This window comes from Balaenoptera borealis (assembly GCF_965194805.1).
Source record: "Balaenoptera borealis genome assembly, chromosome: 2".
In the NCBI taxonomy this organism is placed as follows: domain Eukaryota; kingdom Metazoa; phylum Chordata; class Mammalia; order Artiodactyla; family Balaenopteridae; genus Balaenoptera; species Balaenoptera borealis.
In genome coordinates this window covers 22,577,383-22,597,888 of record NC_138867.1, presented here as the reverse complement: position 1 = coordinate 22,597,888, position 20,506 = coordinate 22,577,383, and the positions used below count along the sequence as shown (strand labels likewise).

General features: G+C 34.9%; 1 long non-coding RNA gene across 1 annotated transcript in view; it reads right to left on the bottom strand.

The window, feature by feature from the left end:
- Positions 1-17,331, bottom strand: part of LOC309623728 — a 42,255-nt gene extending 24,924 nt beyond the window's left edge. Inside the window, exon 1 of the long non-coding RNA XR_014241505.1 lies at positions 10-17,331. This is a non-coding gene — a long non-coding RNA (uncharacterized lncRNA). The remainder of the gene's footprint in view (positions 1-9) is intronic.
- Positions 17,332-20,506: the final 3,175 nt, after the last annotated feature.

Here is a 20,506-nt window from a genome sequence, read left to right as displayed (position 1 = left end):
CAAATAGACTCCCCCCTCTTTTTTTAAACTTGCCAAAAAAAAAAACTAAACTAAAAGTCCATGCATTGTAATGGAATATATACTTTTGTTTGAAAAAGCATAACAGATAAAATAATTATAGGTAACACTGCATTAAAAAGTATAGTTCTCATGGATATGATTTAGAGTAATTAAAAGAGAAAGCATGTTAGTACCTTGGCAATGTGAAAAGATAAATGAAAAATTCTGTAGTCAAATCATAATCTCTAATAGACATTTCTCCAAAGATATACAGATTGCCAACAAACACATGAAAGGATGCTCAACGTCACTAATCATTAGAGAAATGCAAATCAAAACTGCAGTGAAGTATCATCTCATACCAGTCAGAATGGCCATCATCAAAAAATCTACAAACAATAAATGCTGGAGAGGGTGTGGAGAAAAGGGAACCCTCTTGCACTGTTGGTGGGAATGTAAATTGATACAGCCACTATGGAGAACAATATGGAGGTTCCTTAAAACTAAAAATAGAACTACCATACGACCCAGCAATCCCACTATGGGGCATATACCCTGAGAAAACCATAATTCAAAAAGAGTCATGTACCACAATGTTCACTGCAGCTCTATTTACAATAGCCTGGACATGGAAGCAACCTAAGTGTCCATCGACAGATGAATGGATAAAGAAGATGTGGCACATATATACAATGGAATATTACGCAGCCATAAAAAGAAACGAAATTGAGTTATTTGTAGTGAGGTGGTTGCACCTAGAGTCTGTCATAGTGAAGTAAGTCAGAAAGAGAAAAACAAATACTGTATGCTAACACATATATATGGAATCTAAAAAAAAAAATGGTTCTGAAGAACCTAGGGGCAGGACAGGAATAAAGATGCAGATGTAGAGAATGGACTTGAGGACACGGGAAGGGGGAAGGGTAAGCTAGGACAAAGTGAGAGAGTGGCATGGACTTATATATACTACCAAATGTAAAATAGATAGTTAGTGGGAAGCAGCCTCATAGCACAGGGAGATCAGCTCGGTGCTTTGTGACCACCTAGAGGGGTGGGATAGGGAGGGTGGGAGGGAGACACAAGAGGGAGGAGGTATGGGGATATAGGTATATGTATAGCTGATTCACTTTGTTATAAAGCAGAAACTAATGCACCACTGTAAAGCAATTATACTCCAATGAAGATGTTAAAAAAAAAAATCATAATCTCTGATTGCCAAGAGATTTGGGTAGTGAATATCTGCTATGGCTGATCACAGTAAGGACCACTTCATGCTTCAAGGCATAATTTCCAAAAGATATGGCATGCTCAACCTTGATCACTTTGTTGAATTACATAATGAATTAATTTATGACATCGTCAGTATAAAAAGAGTCAGTCTAATGGGTAGACTTGAAAGTGATTTCAAACTTTACCTGGAAATCAAGTGAAGGTTAGAGAGGTCTGTTTATATTATTTGGGGCATTATATTGACCAGAGGAAGCACCATCCATGATAAATATAGAAGGTTTCAGGGAAGCTCCTTGGTCTTAGAAAAGACTTGTTATTCTTCGTTTCTTTGTTTCATTTGACTTGTTGCTAACAGAACATTATTCTACAAATGTGCCAAGACTGCTCTGTGCATTGTGGCTGCAAAAAGAAAAAAAACAATAAATATTAGTTTCCTGTATTCCTGTAGAATATATTTTAGGGGGACAGATGATAAATAGTTAAACAATAGACAAAAATAACAAAAATATTACCCTGTGATGAAATCTGTGAAAGTAATGAATGATGTGAAGTGAAAGAAAATGTCTTTGAGGGCTAGTTTTAAGTAGAATAGTCAGAAATTTTTAAGAAGGTTTTGAGTTGAGATTTGAGAAATGTGAAATATGTGAAATGTGAAATATGTGAAACGTGAGCAGAAGAGCTCTCCGTGCAGGAGGAACAGCAAGTGGAAAGATCCTGATACAAAAATGGGCTTGAGGTATTGGGTGAAATGCATGGAGGCCAGTGTACCAGAAGAAAATCAATCAATACAAATAGAGGAGAGATGAATGTAGAGAAATAGGCAGGAACTGTATTATAATGCATTGTGAGTACTTGTGCAACTTGAGAAGATGTAGGGAGGAGGAACTGAGTTGTTTAATGGGTCTAAAGTTACATTTATACAAGAGGAATAAGTTCTAAAGATGTGCTGTACCACATAGTGCCTACAGTTAACAGTACTCCGTTGTGCATTTAAAAACTTTCTGGGGAGGCAGATCTCACATTCTTACTACATACACAAAAAAAGCAAGGAGACACAAAAAATCTTTCAGAGGTGATAGATAGGTTTATTACCTTGTATGTGGTGAGGATATCACAGATGTATGCATATGTCCAAACTCATCAGAATGTATACGTTAGATATGTGCAATTTTCTGTATACTAAGTATACTTCAAAAAAGTTAATTAAAAAGAAAGAAAGCCTAGTTAAGAATGTATGTTAATGAACTGGGGAGGTGGTCACATGCACCAGTGATATCAGAAGACGCAAATACCTCCAAGTACTTGACTCCTGCTGTTGAAGATGGCTTGATGGTTGAAGTCAAAGCCTGCACATCTTCTTCAGCTACTGTTCTAGGCAGGAGAAAAGCAGGGGGGCGCTACATAAGAAAATGAGTCCTATTCTCTTCGATTTTCACAGAACAAGCAGGTGGCAAAATGAAAAATGAAAGTTAAGATAAACGTAGGTTTCATGCTACACCCCAGTTTAAACAGGTCCCCAGGATTCAGCCCCAAATACCACATTTTAATCTGGTAGACAGAGAAAATTATTGTAGACACCATTAACCTCCTGGTTCTCGTTGTGCCTGGTTCTCTGTTTACCTTGTCTGGAAAACAAAACTAAATTCTAGCTTCATCAGGTGGTGGCAAGGCAACAGCAGAGAAAATATGGTGAGATTGATCCTGGACCCATTTTGTTGGCTTCTGCAAATGTCAAAAAATGGTGAAAAAACTTCATCTGTGCTATGTATTGTATCTTCATAAGAGACTGGTTCTTTAATGACCAATACTTATGTGCCCCCAAATTAATTTATTTAAAGCTTGAGCTATTCACCGGGATGTCCTATGTTGCAACACTGTCCAATTCCTAATTACCGATAATGTCTTCACCAGCTGCCCCAAATATTTCCAAGGATAGGCTTTCATTTTTATGGTAAATGAAAGCTGTCATTTCCTTTTTTTCAGTGAAGAGGATGCTTGCAAGCCAAACCATAGAGCAAAGAATACAATGAAAACAATGAACAAAATTTTGGAAACTAAAGAAAGGGGACACATAGAAAATAAAGATGATTTAGTCTCTCTTTTTGCTAGAAAGGCTATAAAAGTGAATCATGCTGCTGTTAAAATGAGTCTTATCTAACCAACCATTTATTTATACTTGCTCATATATGTATTAACAGCAGGAAGTACAAATACATAGTTTCTCCTGAGTTTTTTAAAGGTACTTTCACTAACTACAGCTATAGTCAAACAAAACGTGAAGTAGTAAAGGTTCAATGTTGATACCTAAGCCACTCTCCATGCATTTTCTACTGCTGATTTGCACTTCAGTTAACCATTTTCAGTTTTGAGAAACAGATACCTCCAGTAAAGGCAGAATGAAAATCATTACTTTGCATTCTTTAACATTTTTTTCTATATGGAAGTACTCTAGGATTATCCTAGATGACGACAATGATTCTGACAATCAGTTATTTGCAGTTTGTCTAGAAACAGTAGATGTGAGTTATACCTCTCAGAGGGATGTGTCTTCATGTTCTCCAAACAGGTACTGCAAAATCATGATAAAGAAATCCAATCATCCTTTAAAAGACTAAAAAATGTAATAGTAATATTCCATTAGAGGCTCTCATTACCACATACATTTTTTGATGGACTAAAAACCTACCTTACTTTTCCCAAAGTTCAATTTGTGTCATATCAATTTCACTATATTGATTAAATGGGACAACACCAATAAATCTGAACAAATGAAAAAAATATTTAAACTGCTGTAAGAAATGTGTGTATAAAGTTGAAGGCTGTATAGTTTCAGAAGTTGTCTTTTGAATTTCTAAGGGCCACTGTTTTCATGAACCTCGTTTTTTATACCAGTATTATAGAACAAAAAAGAATATTGACAATGTATATCATTAACACATTTGTAAGTTATTATGGTTCATCAGGTGTATGAGCACTGATACATTGTGTCAGTAAGAGAATGGGAGGAGGGATAAATTGAGAGATTGTGATTGACATATACACACTACTATGTGTAAAATAGATATCTAATAAGGACCTACTGTATAGCACAGGGAACTCTACTTAATACTTTGTAATGACCTATATGGGAAAAAATATAAAAAAGAGTGGATATATTTATATGTAAAACTGAATCACTTTGCTATACAGTAGAAACTAACACAATGTTCTAAATCAACTATACTCCAATAAAATTTTTTTTAAAAATGAGAAGAAACTTCTTTCAATTCAACTATCATCAATTAAAAGACATTTTCTGTATTCAGAGATGGTAAAATGTGAAAAAAAATGCATCTTTGAATTGACCAGATAAGGTCGTAAGAAATGGGGTTTACACCAAAAAAATTTTTAAAGCTTTTTAAAATTTTCCTTTTTACAATACCTTATTGCAGTTGGAACCATAATAATTATAGCATTTATTGTGGTTTAAGAAACTATTTTTACTTCCAGTGGGCCACTAGAACCCTTTGTCTCTTTCCTATATATGTTTGTATGATCATAAGCAACTGAATAGATGGTTGTTCTCAGGACTCAGTGCCTTACCGGTTATTGAACTGAGGATCCCAGTTTTTTGATAGCTGTGGGCCATGGGCCAGGGTCAGTTCCTTGCCACATGATCCTCTCCCCCATGGCAGCTTAGTGATGCAAACATGCATGCAGAGAAGGCAGTAGAATCTCCTAGTAAGTCGCAAGTTTTGAAAATAATATCCCTTCACCTTTCCTGCATTGTACGGATTAAAAGCAAATCACTAGGCCAGCTCACATTCAAGAGGAAGGGACTACATATGGGTGTGAATACCAAGAGGAAGGGATCATTGGAAACGATTTAGATGTATAACTACTGCAACCACGAACAAAAAATCTACTCTGAAAAATAGACAGGAATTTAACAACTTTTCTAATGATCCTGTTTATTCTCACTCTTATAACTGTGTTCATGCTATTTTATAAGCTATGAACAGTCTATCATTAGAAGATAGTATAATAAACAGGAAAGAAAGTCTGTTTCAAAATCTGAGTTTAGCCACTTACTAGTTGTATTGCGTTAGATATGTTACTTAATCCCTCAGCCTTCTTTGATTTATCAAGTTAATCAGATTAATATTTAATATAACCTAGTTGTAAGTATCCTGTTAGGGAAAAATGAAAAATTATTTTCCAAGAATTTATTGAGTGACTGTATACCCAAGGATCCACGCTAGATCCTAGGGATGAAAATCGGAACAGTAAATAATCTAAGATGAAACTATTTAAACTATATAGAAACATGTCTGGCATGTAATAGTCACTCAGCCAATGTTGGCTCTGAAGAAGGTTTTTTGTACTTTTTCTATTTTCTTTTACTAAACACTGATTGCTGATCCTTCAGTGACAGTAGAGGAACAATTATTATACTCTTAAGAGGGAGATCAATTAAAGGGGCAGCAACCCTACTTCCTCAGCAATCTCACCGCTTAATTTGCATTTCTTTACCTCTGTATCATTTCCCGTCTTTCTTCCCCACCCACTAAATGAAAGTAAGTACAAGGCACTTAAAATCTTGGGGTTTTGGACTGAGGAAAATAAAACATTGAGGATGAGAATATTGCCAGGAAATATTTATTGATTTTAGTATGAAGATTTCACCAGAAATAAATTAAATCCATATAAAATCTCTATATTCAGGGATCATAATTCCATTTGGTAGATCTATTTCACTTTTCCATTCAGAGGAAAAGTAATGTTTTATTCATAAGTGTTTTCGAAATAGAGGCCAAACATTCGTATTCATAATATGAAAAAACGCATTAATATTTAAATATCTATCTCTATATTTAATCAAATACAATTAGCATAATTGAAGCAAAAATACAGATGACCCTAGTCAATAGTTTTTAAATGGACCATAAAATGACTGTTTATTGAAATTAAGATTACATAATTCAATTTATGTTTAAGATAAGAAGCTATTTAATACGGTGCTATTTTCTATAGCCCAACTCATGCTTCTTGAGGATTCCTTGCCTTATTTCTCCGATTTATATAATTAGAAATCTTATTTACAGAATTTTAAGAATGAGCTTAGCATTTGTGAAAGTACGTTGCTCAATGGTTGGCACATGATAATTGGTCATATAAAAGTTGATTTTTCAGAACTGTCTCAAGATAAAATTAGGTCCTGCAAACAAGGATCAACTAGCTAAAAATGTCCAGTGCATTATATTAATATGGAATATTTCTGGGTCCATGGGCCCCTTAAAATATGGTGGGTAACTTTTACTGGGTTTCTCTCCCTGTTCCTCTGTTCTGCACCCTCATCTTGCATTATAATGGTAACCAGACATTATTGCCTGAATTCTAGGACTGGTGGGGAAGAGACGACCAGATATCTGACAGACAGTGAGCATGGTGATCAGTAATTCTGGTGGGTGCCTGACCATAGAGGTGAAGTCAGCTGATTGGTGGACTTAGGGGACTGCTGGTAGTGGTATAGATGGCTCAAGCCAGGCTGGGAAATGTGTATGCAGGGAGAGATCTAGCAGGGAAGAGCAGAAATCATATCATGGCAAGGAAGCTCACATAGCCTCCTGGTGGTGGCACATGGTCTTTTGGATTCCTGTTTCTTTCTGTTACAAATTAGCTAGTCCCTAAAAACCTACACTGTAATCATTTGAGGGGTAATCATTTTGGTAGATGCCCCAGAGTTGTGCTGGCCTCTAGTAGTGCCCTGTTGCAATCTGCTGCTGAAATCTGTGGTCCTGCTTTCTCATCTTTTCATATCTGCCATCCAGTTTTTGTTCTGGTTCTGTTGGTTCACAACCTTGAGAATTTACCAGGTGAAATTTCAAACTGGCCCCTGTACACAGAGGGCAAGCAGAGATGGAAGAAAGAGGCAGATGATAACTCCAGATTGGTAGGTAATAGTTTTAAATAAGGAAGGGAACTTATATACGAGGCTTGTCTTGGGCAGCCACAAGATGAGTGGATCTCCACTCCCGCCCTCCAGAATCTTGCCTTTATATAGAGTTACAAGAGTTTTCTATGCCTTAACCGGGTTCACTGATGTATGCAATCTGGATGCTCTCAAAAAACACATTGTTCTCTCAAGGGTGTGTCCTTGAAGTAGTTCCTAGTGTGGGAGCAGTGGACAGAATGTACATTCCAAGGACAGAGGAGGAGGTAAGGAGCCTTTGATTGTCTAGGCCCAGCTCCTGGGCCAACCTGTGGTCACATCATCTCGATGACGTCCTCCAACAGGGTCCAGAGTTGCCTCCTCACAACATGCTCGATTACATGAGGCTCTGTGAGGCTAGATGCATTCACCAGTTATCTTTTATCTACTACCAAGTCTGTGCTTCTAACTTTTCCTCCTCACCCCTCAGCCAAGCCTTAAGGATGTTGACTAAAGGCATAGAAGAGGAAGAAAGTGCCAGCAGCCGGGAGACTGACTGACCACTGGCCATTCTATTATTTTTCTGAGAGCTCTTCTTCAGAATACATAGTGATTTCTCCCTTTCCAGTGGTACGGGAATTCTCCTACATTAGATCCTTAGTTCTCCCCAAACTGAGGTTCTTAGTATAGCTTTACCAATTCACCAATTACTGACTTTCAAGGCACTTATTCTTCAAAAACAGATACTTTTGCTGAAGAAAATACAATTTTAAATTTCTTGCTAAGTAATCACAATCTTATTCTTTCCACACCCTTGATGCCTAACATCTGAAACCTCTAACCCAAAGAATAATGTTAAATCAGTTGGGGTGTAGCAATGAGAAACATGTAATGGGAATTTTTTTATATGCACAAATTTTAATAACTTTAAAAATGCTGCTTATTCAGTTTGTAATGTTAATATGTCTTTTTTCCCTGATGAGTTTTAAGCTTATTTAAAAGAGTATTGTTGTACCTTTAAATCCTGATTATTTATCACAGTATCTGTTTTACTGATACTGTGATAAATTGTTCATTAAATGGATTAATTAAGTGATGGGATGATAAAAAATTTAATGGTTTCTTTTCACAGAAAGATCGGAACAATACAATATGCACTATTATGTTATATTTTAAAATCTTTTGCTAAAATATTTGAAACATAAGTAAATCAAGCCATTAAAGAGCGACACATATTGTATTGACAAGTAAGAAAAGTCAAGAGAGATGGCTCAGTTCGCTAACAAATCCATTACTGTTCCATACCTTTTCTCATTACCACCAGTTTAAAATTGGATAATTCTGTTTGCAATCTATTTTATTTTGTAAGAATGTGTCTAGGTTAGTATTACAAAAATACAAAATATTGCCTCACACACAATGTTTAGTAGTGTCCTTTCTTCTAATAGTGACATTTCTTGTCAAGGTATTTCAACAGCAAACTGAGGATATAAAACATTGTCAGGCAGCTAAAATGTCCTTTTGAGGTTATCAAATAAAAAGCGAACAAAAATAGAGGACTTGCTTAAAAAATATAAAATTATCTTTACAACAATACTAAATTAATAAATTTTTATCACCAGATAATCTTTTAATATTTAGGTCAGGCTATGAGATAAAATATTTAAAGTATTATAACCCTTTTAGGAAAATCATCATAGAATATTTGCTTTTGTTTCAATATGAGCAAAACTTTCATTTGTATGATCTTAAATGCAGAGTCCTTCCTAGCTCTGTGACTGATACATAATTCAACTTTTTTGGAGTAATCATTCATTTGACTTTTTTGAATGTAATTATAAAAGGTAAAACTAACGGACATCCCTAGACAATAAAGCGTAAAATCCAACATGTGGAAGTTCAACTCATAGCTCTTGAATTTCTCTGGGATTTATAGGGGATTGTTCAAAAGCTTAGCATGTAAGTCATAAAAATATTATTCCTTATTTATAATTTATGTTAGAAATTTGTGTCTGAATAAAGTAGGAACTATAGAAGCCTGGTGGTGTCTTTTATAACTTTCATTCTTGTAAATAATGCAACTCTGTTGAGTTCATTTCCCTTGTTGGCTGTCCCTAAAGTGTGCCCTACCCTATTTTGGTTCTGTTCCATCAGATACTTGTAAATCAAAAATCCCTTTGAGAATAACTCTCCCACCTTTGTGTCTGTCTCCGAGGGAAATGTAATGTGACTTCAGTCATCTAATTAGCAGTAGGAGTCTCTGTGCTGCAGGCTGCGACATCAACACAAGTGTGATGAGTCAGTGTGCTGACATCAATGAACACTTTATTAAATTACACACTCCCCTAGGCAGGCACGGGCTTTCAGAGCCCTCATATTTTATGCACTATTGCACAGACTCCCTGTTTTCAGAAACTGTGAGTATCCAGGCCAAGCTGAGGATATAAAGTCCTGATCAGATTATGGAGGTTTTTTTCAAAAGATATTCGGCACACTGTTAGGTGTTAAGTTTGGCCTGTTGTTTTGACAACTGATAACTAGCTAGAGTAAAAGAATAACAGGAAACAAGACAGGGCATATCATTTAGGGCATCTTTTTCTTTGGAACACCAGTGTCTCAGAGTAAAATAAAGGATCCATTATCTGAATAAAATTTCAAAGTGATAAAACTTTTCTCGATACTCCATATTTAGATGTATAAATAGTATGCAGTAATTTTTGTTTCCTGTATAATTTATAAAAGTACACATTCTTAAATACTTTTAATTATTAAACGATTTAATACTTAATAAAGGAAAGTGCAGTGAAGGTAAATATCCTTTGAAAATGGCATTTATCCTTTTACATAATAGCCATCTTGACAGGTGCGAGGTGAGATTTCTGTTGTGGTTTTGATTTCCATTTCCCTGATGTTTAGTAATGTTGAACATCTTTTCATGTACCTGTTGGCCATTTGTACAATGGTGTAATTTACATACAGTAAAATTCATCCTTTTTAATCTAAAATTCTATGAATTTTGACAAATATATACAGACTTATAACAAGTAGCACAGATAAGATAGAGAACACTGCCATCTCCCCCAAAAGTTTCTGTAAGTTACTTTGTGGTGACTAGGCCCTAGCAACCACTAATCTGCTGTGTTTTGTATCCTTATACTTTTACTTTTTCAAGAATGTGATATAAATGGAATCATATACTATATATGATTTTTGAGCCTGGTTTCTTCCACTTAACATAATGCATTTGAGATACATCCATGTTGATGCATGTATAAATAGTTCAGACGTTTTGATTGATGAAGAGCAAGACCTTGTATGGATACACCAAAGTTTGTCCACTAACCCGTTTGAGGGCATTTGGGTAGTTTCCAGTTTGTTATGATAATGAATAATGAATGCAGTGGGTATAACCATTTACATATAGTTTTTTGTTGTTGTTTTTTTTAAATTTTATTTATTTATTTACTTATGGCCGTGTTGGGTCTTCGTTTCTGTGCGAGGGCTTTCTCTAGTTGTGGCAAGCGGGGGCCACTCTTCATCGCGGTGCGCGGGCCTCTCACTATCGTGGCCTCCCTTGCTGCGGAGCACAGGCTCCAGACGCGCAGGCTCAGTGGTTGTGGCTCACGGGCCTAGTTGCTCCGCGGCTTGTGGGATCTTCCCAGACCAGGGCTCGAACCCGTGTCCCCTGCATTGGCAGGCAGATTCTCAACCACTGCGCCACCAGGGAAGCCCTACATATAGTTTTATGTGAACAAATGTTTTTGTTTCTCCTGGACAAGTGTCTAGGATAGGAATATTATATCAAATGCTAAGTGCATGTGTAATATTTTAAGAAACTGCAGTTGGTTTTCTAAATGGCTATAATATTTTGCATTCCCACCAGCAGGGAATAGCAGTGTCATTTGCTCTGCATCCTTGCCAACACTTGGTAATGTCTTTTTAAAATTTTATTTTAGCGATTTTAATGTAGTATAGTGGTACCCATTATGGTTTCAATTTTCAAATTTTCATTTCTAATGAAAAAAGATGTTAAACATCATTTTATGTGCTTATTTGCCATCTGTATATTTTTTGTTGAAATGTCTGTTCAAGTCTTTTGCCCATTTTTAATTGGATTGTTTGTTTCTAATTATTGACTTCTGATATTAATTAATGTAGCATGGATAAATGCTTTATCAGATGTGTTTTGCAATTATTTTCTCCAAGTTTATGACTTGTCTTTTCATTTTATTAATGATGTCTTCTGTAGAGATAGTGCTTTTAATTTTGATAAAAACAAATTTGTCAATTATTTTTCTTTTATAAATCAAGATTTAGGTATCATCTCTAAGAAATCTTTATGAATTAAAAAACGTGAGTTTTTCTCCTATGATTTCTTCTATAAGTTTTATAGTTTAGATTTTTACATTAGATTGATAGTCCACTTCAATTTATTTGTTATAAATGGAATAAAATATAGCTTGCATTTAAATTGATTCAGCTCTATTCATTGAAATGATTATTTTTTATCCATTGAATGATATTTGTAGCTTTCTAGGAAATCATATATGTGAGTCTATTTCTGGACTCTCTGATCTCTTCCATTGGTCTATGTACATAATGTTTCACCAGTATCTTACTCTGTTGATTAGTGTAGCTTTATGATAAGTCTTAAAACCATATAGTATGAGTTCTGCAACTCTGTTTCTCTTTCTCAAATTGCTTTGGCTATTTTAATTCCTTTGATTGTACATATAAATTTTAGAAGCAGTTTGTCAACATCTACAGGAATATCCTGCTGGAATTTTTTTTGACTCTACAGATCAATTTAGGGAGAATTAACATTTGAACAATATTTCCATCCAGATCATAAATAAAATTCATTCATTCATTTATTTATTTATTTACAGTTTCTCCCATGAGACTTTGTAATTTTCAGCATACAGATCTTTTTTTAAAAAATTTATTCAGTAAGTATTTACTGAAAACCTAGTGTATTAGTTATCTATTGCTGCATAACAAATTACCCCAGAACTTAGAGGCTTAAAACAACAATAATCACAGAGAGCAACTAGGCTCAGTGGTTCTGGCCTTCTCATGAGGTTGCAGTCAGATGTCAGCCCAAGCTGTAGTCATGTGAAGGTCTGATTAGGGCTGGAGGACCCACTTTCAAGGTACCTTCCTCCAGGGGCTGGCAAGTTGATGCTGGCTGTTTGGGGAAGGTCTCAGTTCTTTACCACAAGGGTTCTTGAGTGACCTCACAATGTGGCATGACTTCCCCTGCGGGAATGACATAAAAGTAAGAAAGTACCAGGAGGAAGCTGTATTTTTTCTATAACCTCAGAAGTCATATACCATCACTTCCACCACATTCTATTTGCTACAAGCAAGTCACTAAGGCTGGCCCACATTCAAGAGGAGGAGAATTAGACTTCTACCTTTGAAAGGGGGGGTGTCAAAACATTTGTGGACATACTTTATTAAGTTTTTTGAGAAATGATTGACATGCATCACTGTATAAGTTTAAGGTGTACAGCATGATGGTTTGACTTACATATATTGTGAAATAATTACCACCGGAGGTTTAGTTAATATCCATTACCTCATATAGATACAAAAAAAGGAAAAAGAAAAATGTATTCTCCTTGTGAAAAGAACTCTTAGGATGTACTCTCTTAACAACTTTCCTATGTATCATATAGCAGTGTTAACCATAGTCATCATGTTGTATATTACAATCCTAGTACTCATTAGTCTTATAACTGTAAGTTTGTACCTTTTGACCACCTTCCTCTAATTCCCTCTCCTCCAACTACTGCCTCTGGTAAACACAAATCTGATCTCTTTTTCTATGAGTTTTGTGTTTGTTTTGTTTTGTTTTGTTTTTAAGATTCCACATATAGATGAGATCACACAGTATTTTTCTTTCTCTCTCTGACTTATTTCACCTACCATAATGCCTTCAAGGTCCATCCATGTTGTTGCAAATGGTAGGATTTCCTCACTTTTATGGCTTAATATTACATTTTATGTATATGTATCACAACTTCTTCATCCATTAATCCATCCATGGACACTTAGGTTGTTTTCATGTCTTGGCTGTTGTAAATAACAGTAGATTGATCTTACATAGATTTTGTTTGATTTCTACCTAATATTTCATTTTTTTTGTACTTTTGTAAATGGTATGATTTTAAATTTTATTTCAATTTATAATTGCTAATTGTTAATATGTAAAAATGCCATTGATTTTTGTTTGCTTGACCTTGTATTCCTGTGAACTTGCTAAACTCATTGACTAGTTTTAGTAGCTTTTTAAATAAATTGCCTGTGATTTCACATGTTCAGAATCATACCATTTGCAAATGAAGACAGTTTTATTTCTTACTTTTCTCTATGTATGCTTTTTATTTCTTTTTCTTGCTTTGCTTCTTTGGCTAGGACCACCAGTTTAAAGTTGAATGTAAGTGGTAAGAGCACATCTCCACAACTTGCTCCTAAACATATGGGGAAAAACATTTAGTCTCTCATCACTAAGTATGATAGTATGTTAGGATTTTGTAAGTGCTTTATATGAGTTGAAGAAGTTATCTTTTACTCCTAGCTTACTGAGAATTTTTATCATGCGGGAGGTTGGATTTTGTCAAATATTCTTCATCAACTGAAATGATCATAGGTTTTAAAAAATCATTTAATATGATTACAGTGATCGATTTTCAAATGTTGAACTTACTTTACTGGGGTAAAGTCAAGATATAATTTTATATATCATTGAGTTTCATGTGCTAATATCTTGGTATGAATATGTATTCTATCTTCATGAAGGTTATTGCTCTTCAGTTTTTGTTTTTGTTTTGTTTTGTTTTCCCTCTTGTAATGGCTTTTATCATTTTGGAGTCAGATTAATGATGCCTTAGTAAAATGTATTGGAAAGTGTTCTTCCAGTCTAGTACTTTCTGAAATACTTTGTGTAGAACTGGTAAATGTCTTAAATGTTTGCTTGAATTTGCCAGTGAAACTTTCTGGGTCTGGAGCATATAGATTCAATCTTTAAATATTTATGGACCTATTGATGTTATCTTTTTCTTTTTGACTGAGATTGGTTGTCTGAGTCTTCATGGAATTTGCGTATTCCATCTACTTTTTAAAATTATGAGTGTGGAACTTTTAGAAATGGTTCTTAAATAATCTTTTAATATCTGTAGGATCTGTAGTGATAACCCATTTTACTCTTCTACTGTTGGTTTCATTAATTTTCTCTATTGTTTCTGTTTCTAGTCTCACTCATGGGTACATATATATGCATATGTGTGTGTATGTATATATATGCATGTGTGTGTACATACACACACGTATTATTGCCTTTGTCTTTTTGATTTGGGTAATAATTTCTTCTTTTAGCAGTCTTTTAAAAGAGAAGCTTAGATAATTGATTTGACATGTTTCTCTTTACTGAAGTTGATATTTAATACTATAAATTTCCCTCTAAGCAATTTTTAGCTACATCCCACAAATTGTGAAATATATAGGATTTTTTCCATTTTTATTCAATTCAAAATATACTCTAATTTCTTTTGAGACTTCCTTCTTAACCCATGGGATTTTAAAAAGTTGTTGTTTAAAGTAAAGGAGCTATTACAGTGGAGGATTACTGGACTGAATGTCAATATTATGACATAGTATGAGTGTGTTTCATGTTCGGTAATTGCAATCATTGTTGCTTTTGTTGTGGTTATCTATTTACAATGTTTGGTGTCAGTTTATTTATCTCTTGTAAAAATAAAATACAGTGTGTGTGTGTGAAAAAAAAAAAAAGATCAAAGAGAAATGGCAACCAAATGCAATGTGTGATCCTTGATTGGATCCTGGATTAAAAATACTCAAGAACACAGTGGTCACCTACTAGGGAAATGTGATTTTGAGATTAGTGCTACTCAAAAGTATAGTCCATGGGCCCATAAAAAAAAAAAAAAAATGTTGTTCTTAAATTTTCAAATATTATGGATTTTCAGATCTCTCTTCCTCTTATTAGTTACTAATTTAAATCTGTTGTACTCAGAGATGTGTTATATAATTTCAGTCTTCTTAAATATACTATGACTTGTATTATACCCAGAGTATGGTCTTCTTACTGTACTTCATATGTGTACTTGCACAAATGTTTATTCTGATATTGTTGGGAGGAATGTTGATGGTTCCTACCATAATTGTGTATTTTTTTAGTTTTTTATTTCCTTTCAGTTCTATTAGTTTTTGCTTAATGTATTTTGAAGCTCTGCATACATGTTTATGATGTCTTTTCTATGTGATTTGGCTGTTTTTCATAATGTAAAGCCTGTATCTCTAGCAATATTCCTTGTTCTGAAGTCTGCTTTATCTGATATTAATTTAGCCAATCCAGACTTTTATAATCAGTAGTTGAATGATAAATATTTTTCATTCTTTTACTTTCTTTCAAACTATCTCTTTCTATTCCAAATGAATTTCTTTTACATAGTATATTTTCAGGTTTTACATTATTACCCATTGTGATAGCCTACAAACTAGGATACTAAGCTTCCTAGTATTTGGAAACAATTTACTTTTCCTAGTAATTAACTCTAAATGTACAATGCAATTTATTGTAAGCTTACTATAGTTTATCATATTTTTATTATCCATTTTTTTCCCTGGGATAATTCGACCTAATCAAATGAAAAATCAAACTGTTGCTTGCAAATTGTAAAATGTTGCTTTTTACATTCATAGACCTTATTTGCACTGACTCTGGGAAGAGATAATCCCATGAAAAGTGTAGTAAAAATATTTTTGATTAGTCCCCCAAGTTAATTAATTTTTTTCAATTGCTCAAATGCATTTTGTAATCACACTTTACAATGCAAACTTAGAATGCATGTTTGTGCTACGCTACAGACATAGCCAATATTTGGGGGATGGGGGATGGGGAAACTGGAAAGGACCACTACAAGCTTTATGATCTTAAATTATATTTTGGTTTTTGTGTCTTCCCATATATAGCCTTATCATCCTTTTCTCACTGCCATGTATTTTTATTCTTCAGAGCCTTATTATAAATTCAGTATTAGAGGTATGAGCCTCCAGGTCACTGTATATATATCTTGCCTGCTTGGTTTGCATTAGAATCCAAAGATAAAAATTCCAAGTTTAATTGAATGGGCTTTACAACTGATGCTAAGGAGGACAGAAACTGATACCTCTAGTTATACAAAGTCCTGAACTTCCTTATCACACAATGTTTTCTGTTCCTCTGGATATACCACATATATTTTTTCTCTGTGGTTGTCTTACTCTTTCTTTTTTTAAAATGAAATTGGCTAGGTTTTAGGGTTTTATTATCAAATGAAACTGCTATAATTCAAGATAAATTATGGGAATGATCAAAAAGTTATACTTAAAAGGATGAATACACATATTTACAAAAGAAATCAGGAGAAATCTTGAATGAATGTAGGAGGCTCCCGTTCTAGGAAATTAGGACTTGAGACATAGCACGCCTTTATGACACTTTATTCTTATTCCATAGCTTATTGGTGGGAGAAAGAAAGTGAGAAAATGCAATATAAATAAACTCTTAGCTTCTTTTCTATATCCCACTCCTACCTCCCCATCTCCAGGTATCTAGAATTCCATCTTCTTAGGTGATGGTAGAAGTCAAGAAAATAACTTAAAATGCCTTCAAATGGAAATGCATGGTATATAATACTTCCTTTGATTAACTCAGTCCATCAAAGGCCATTTACCACACACACACACACACACACACACACACACACACAGACGCACACACACAGAGCAATAGAAGGATGTGTTTCCCCAAGATGCAGAATACCTATTTAGAGGAATGGTTAAAAAATCAGGATGTAATACCATGTAATAAGTATCCCCATGCAAAAATTCAGAAGGTATCAGGTACATGTGGATGGAGGTAAACATAGAAGGTATACCAGTTATCCAAGGGAGCTAGGAAATGTTGAGCAGCACTCTGCCTTGAAATAATATTTTGCAATTAACTGAGTAGATGGCATTTTATAGATTGTCTTAATGGTCCAGTTCTGATGTACTACTTTTTTTCTGACACCAATCTTAACCTGCTAAATTCTCACTGAAATGATGAATCCTTCTGGTTCCCACAGTGATTGTGACTGAATATATGTCAAGCATATAATTATTTCAGGGGTTAATGCATAAACTCTTTTAATGTCCAAAAGCTCACACATTTTACTACCTTCAATAGGTATAGGTTTTTTGTTGTAGTGATTTTTTTACACTGGATTTGGGTACCAACTGATTCAGTGAAGCAGACTTATCAACTTTAATAGTCTCTAAAGATTAAAAATAATTACAGGTAGTAATTTCCCCATTGATGTTTGCACTATAAAAAAAGTCATATACACGTGTACAAGCATCGAAATTTTCTAAACTAGGTGGTCATAAAACTTATCATGTGAAAGACTGCAAGCTGTATTTCATTTGGAATTCCAAGAGGCCTAGCAGGGGATTGGTAGTGGTAAGGCCAGGATCCTGGGTATGAGTTAGCGAGGATAGGGGGCAGAAACCACTAAATGTAAACATGATTTTAAAGGAAGTTTAAAAAATCCCCATTTTATTAACTAATTTACAATCTTAGCCAATCCCAACGTTCCTTCCAGAGACATAATTCTTGAAAAAATATTTGCTACTGAAACTTTGTTCTCAAGGGGACTTGAATAGCACATTTATATATAAAATTCAACATGTCAATGATGTCTTTCAAGTTGAAAGCAATCTGTGGAATTTACATGTCTAAATACGTTATTATTAACATTTTAAATAATATTCTTTACCCAGAATCTTACTGTATGTGTCCCAGTACTTCTGTGGTCTGTACGCAGTACTTCTGTGGTCTGTTCACCCACTTCCTGCGGTATCAGAAATCTCCCATTCCCAGTGGGTCTGTCTTATTTGTGCTCAGCACACTGGAAGCTAGCCAGGATGTCCTCTAGATAAGAGGATTAAAGTGCAAGTTTTAATCATAGTAACATCTATTCATTATTAAATTATGGAGGACCTTTCAGAACAGTACAAGGGGAATCTGGTGACCTGAGTTATAGTTCTGGTTATGACACTAACTATTTGAGACTGAGCACATCACATAACATTACTCTTGAAACTGTTCCCATATCTGTCAGCTTGAGTTATAGGAGAAAAAATTTATCTCTGAAGCTCAGTTTAAAAGTACTTGATCGTATGTTTTGCTGCTAAGGTCGGTGTCGATTTCTCCATGAGGCAGAGTAGGCACAGAGGGCTTAGGACCCTCATGATTTTTAAGGGAGGGGCCCATGAAAATGTTTGTTTTTTTTAAATAAGAGAAAACATTGAATTTTTAGGTCAAAGACAATGCTTTACTATATAATATTAATATATGTGTCGTTATATGAATGCAGTTGTAAAACATATTTTCTAATATTGTTTTATCAACAAAAAAGCCCACGAAGGCAAACTGTCTAGAGCCCATAAAAGTCATAATATAGCCCTGGCTATGGTTGAGAAAATTGTGGCTGAGGGGTTAGAAGATTTGGACTTCACATTGTAACAGACCTAGAGCTAAATTTAGATTTGAACTTATTCGTCTTAGAATTGAATCATACAATCAAAGTGATATCATTTCATTCCGTCAGTGCATATGCTTCTTTTTCCTCTGAGCTTTGCACATATTTTTCATGTTCATGACCCGTAATGTACTCATGACTCATTTTTCCAATTCATGGAACACAATTCCATCCCATTGCATTGCCACAACTCAGTTTAATAACTGCACTTATGTGCAAACTTGTGCATATGTATGCACATACAACGTGCACACACATACACACACAATGACATCCTGTTTCCTCTTCCCTGTGTCAGCTAGGACATGATTTCCTCCAAAAAGATGTCTCAGCCCACCCATGTTTGGATTAGGTGCTCTTTTCACCCATCCACACTGTTCATTCTTGGATGGTGAGAACCATCGTGCTTTTCACCAAAATTTAACAACTTTCATATTGCCAAATGTAAGGCACAGAGACAATACTCCATAAACATTGCCAAGAGAATAATTCTAAGCCTTAGTAGGCCCATTTATAGAATGAAAATTCTAAACACACTCTACTGAGATGAGTAAAAACATATGCACACCAATTTGTATGACTAGTTCATTGGGGAGCTTATTATAATATACCTTACTACTCCAAATATTTACAAAGCCAATAGTATGTTTTAGTCTAGAGTCTATACTTAGGCATTGATACTTTTTAAAAAGTTTAATAAGTAAATATTAGAAAATAAAGAAACCTTGTATTCTCTTTCTAGTTCAATTGAAAACTATGATGAAAGTACCACTTAGCATTGAGCCAAGCATTATGAAAAATGGAAATAAATGACAATCTAGTCTCTTTCTGCCCTCAGAAGTTGAAATTTAACTAATGCAATGCTATGCCACTTGTATATTTCAGCTACAGATACATAATTTTGGAGTTAATCCTTTTTTATGTAATGGGCTTCCACGTAGAGGTAACGTAGGCTATCTACAAGTGGGCTTTCTAGTATTGTGCAAATATTGAAGCATAGAGTTAAAAAGTAGTGCTGAGGGCTTCCCTGGTGGTGCAGTGGTTAAGAATTTGCCTGCCAATGCAGGGGACACGGGTTCGAGCCCTGGTCTGGGAAGATCCCACATGCCGCGGAGCAACTAAGCCCGTGCACCACAACTACTGAGCCTGTGCTCTAGAGCCGCGAGCCACAACTACTGAGCCCATGTGCCACAACTACTGAAGCCCGCATGCCTTGTGCTCCGCAACAAGAGAAGCCACCGTGGTGAGAAGCCTGTGCACTGCAATGAAGAGTAGTCCCCGCTCGCCGCAACTAGAGAAAGCCATGCACTGCAAGGAAGAACCAAAGCAGCCAAAAATAAATTAATTAATTACTTAATTAAAAAAAAAAATAGTGCTGATAAAATTTAGTGCTTTTATTTAAGCCTGACTATCTCATCAATGCCACAAAGATCTGTCTTATGATCACTTGCTTATTCTTATGTAATAACTATACTTTTAAGTATATTTTTAATGGCCAATAATATAGTTCCATGTTTGCACCTTTGACTAATTTTCACAAATGAGTATCAGGTATAGTTTTTGCATTTTCAGGTATAACAGCAAGAACTCATTTTGCAATACCCAATTTAGTGCATATTTCACATAGTCACATAGTAGAACAAGCTAAAGTGTGCAGTGGTTGTTTATACACTATTAGTGCATGCACAGAAGGTCTCCATAGAAAAAACTTTGAATGGGAATGATGTTTAACAGGTTCTTTTTTCCAGCTATGGATATTTTTTCTTGATGTTCTACT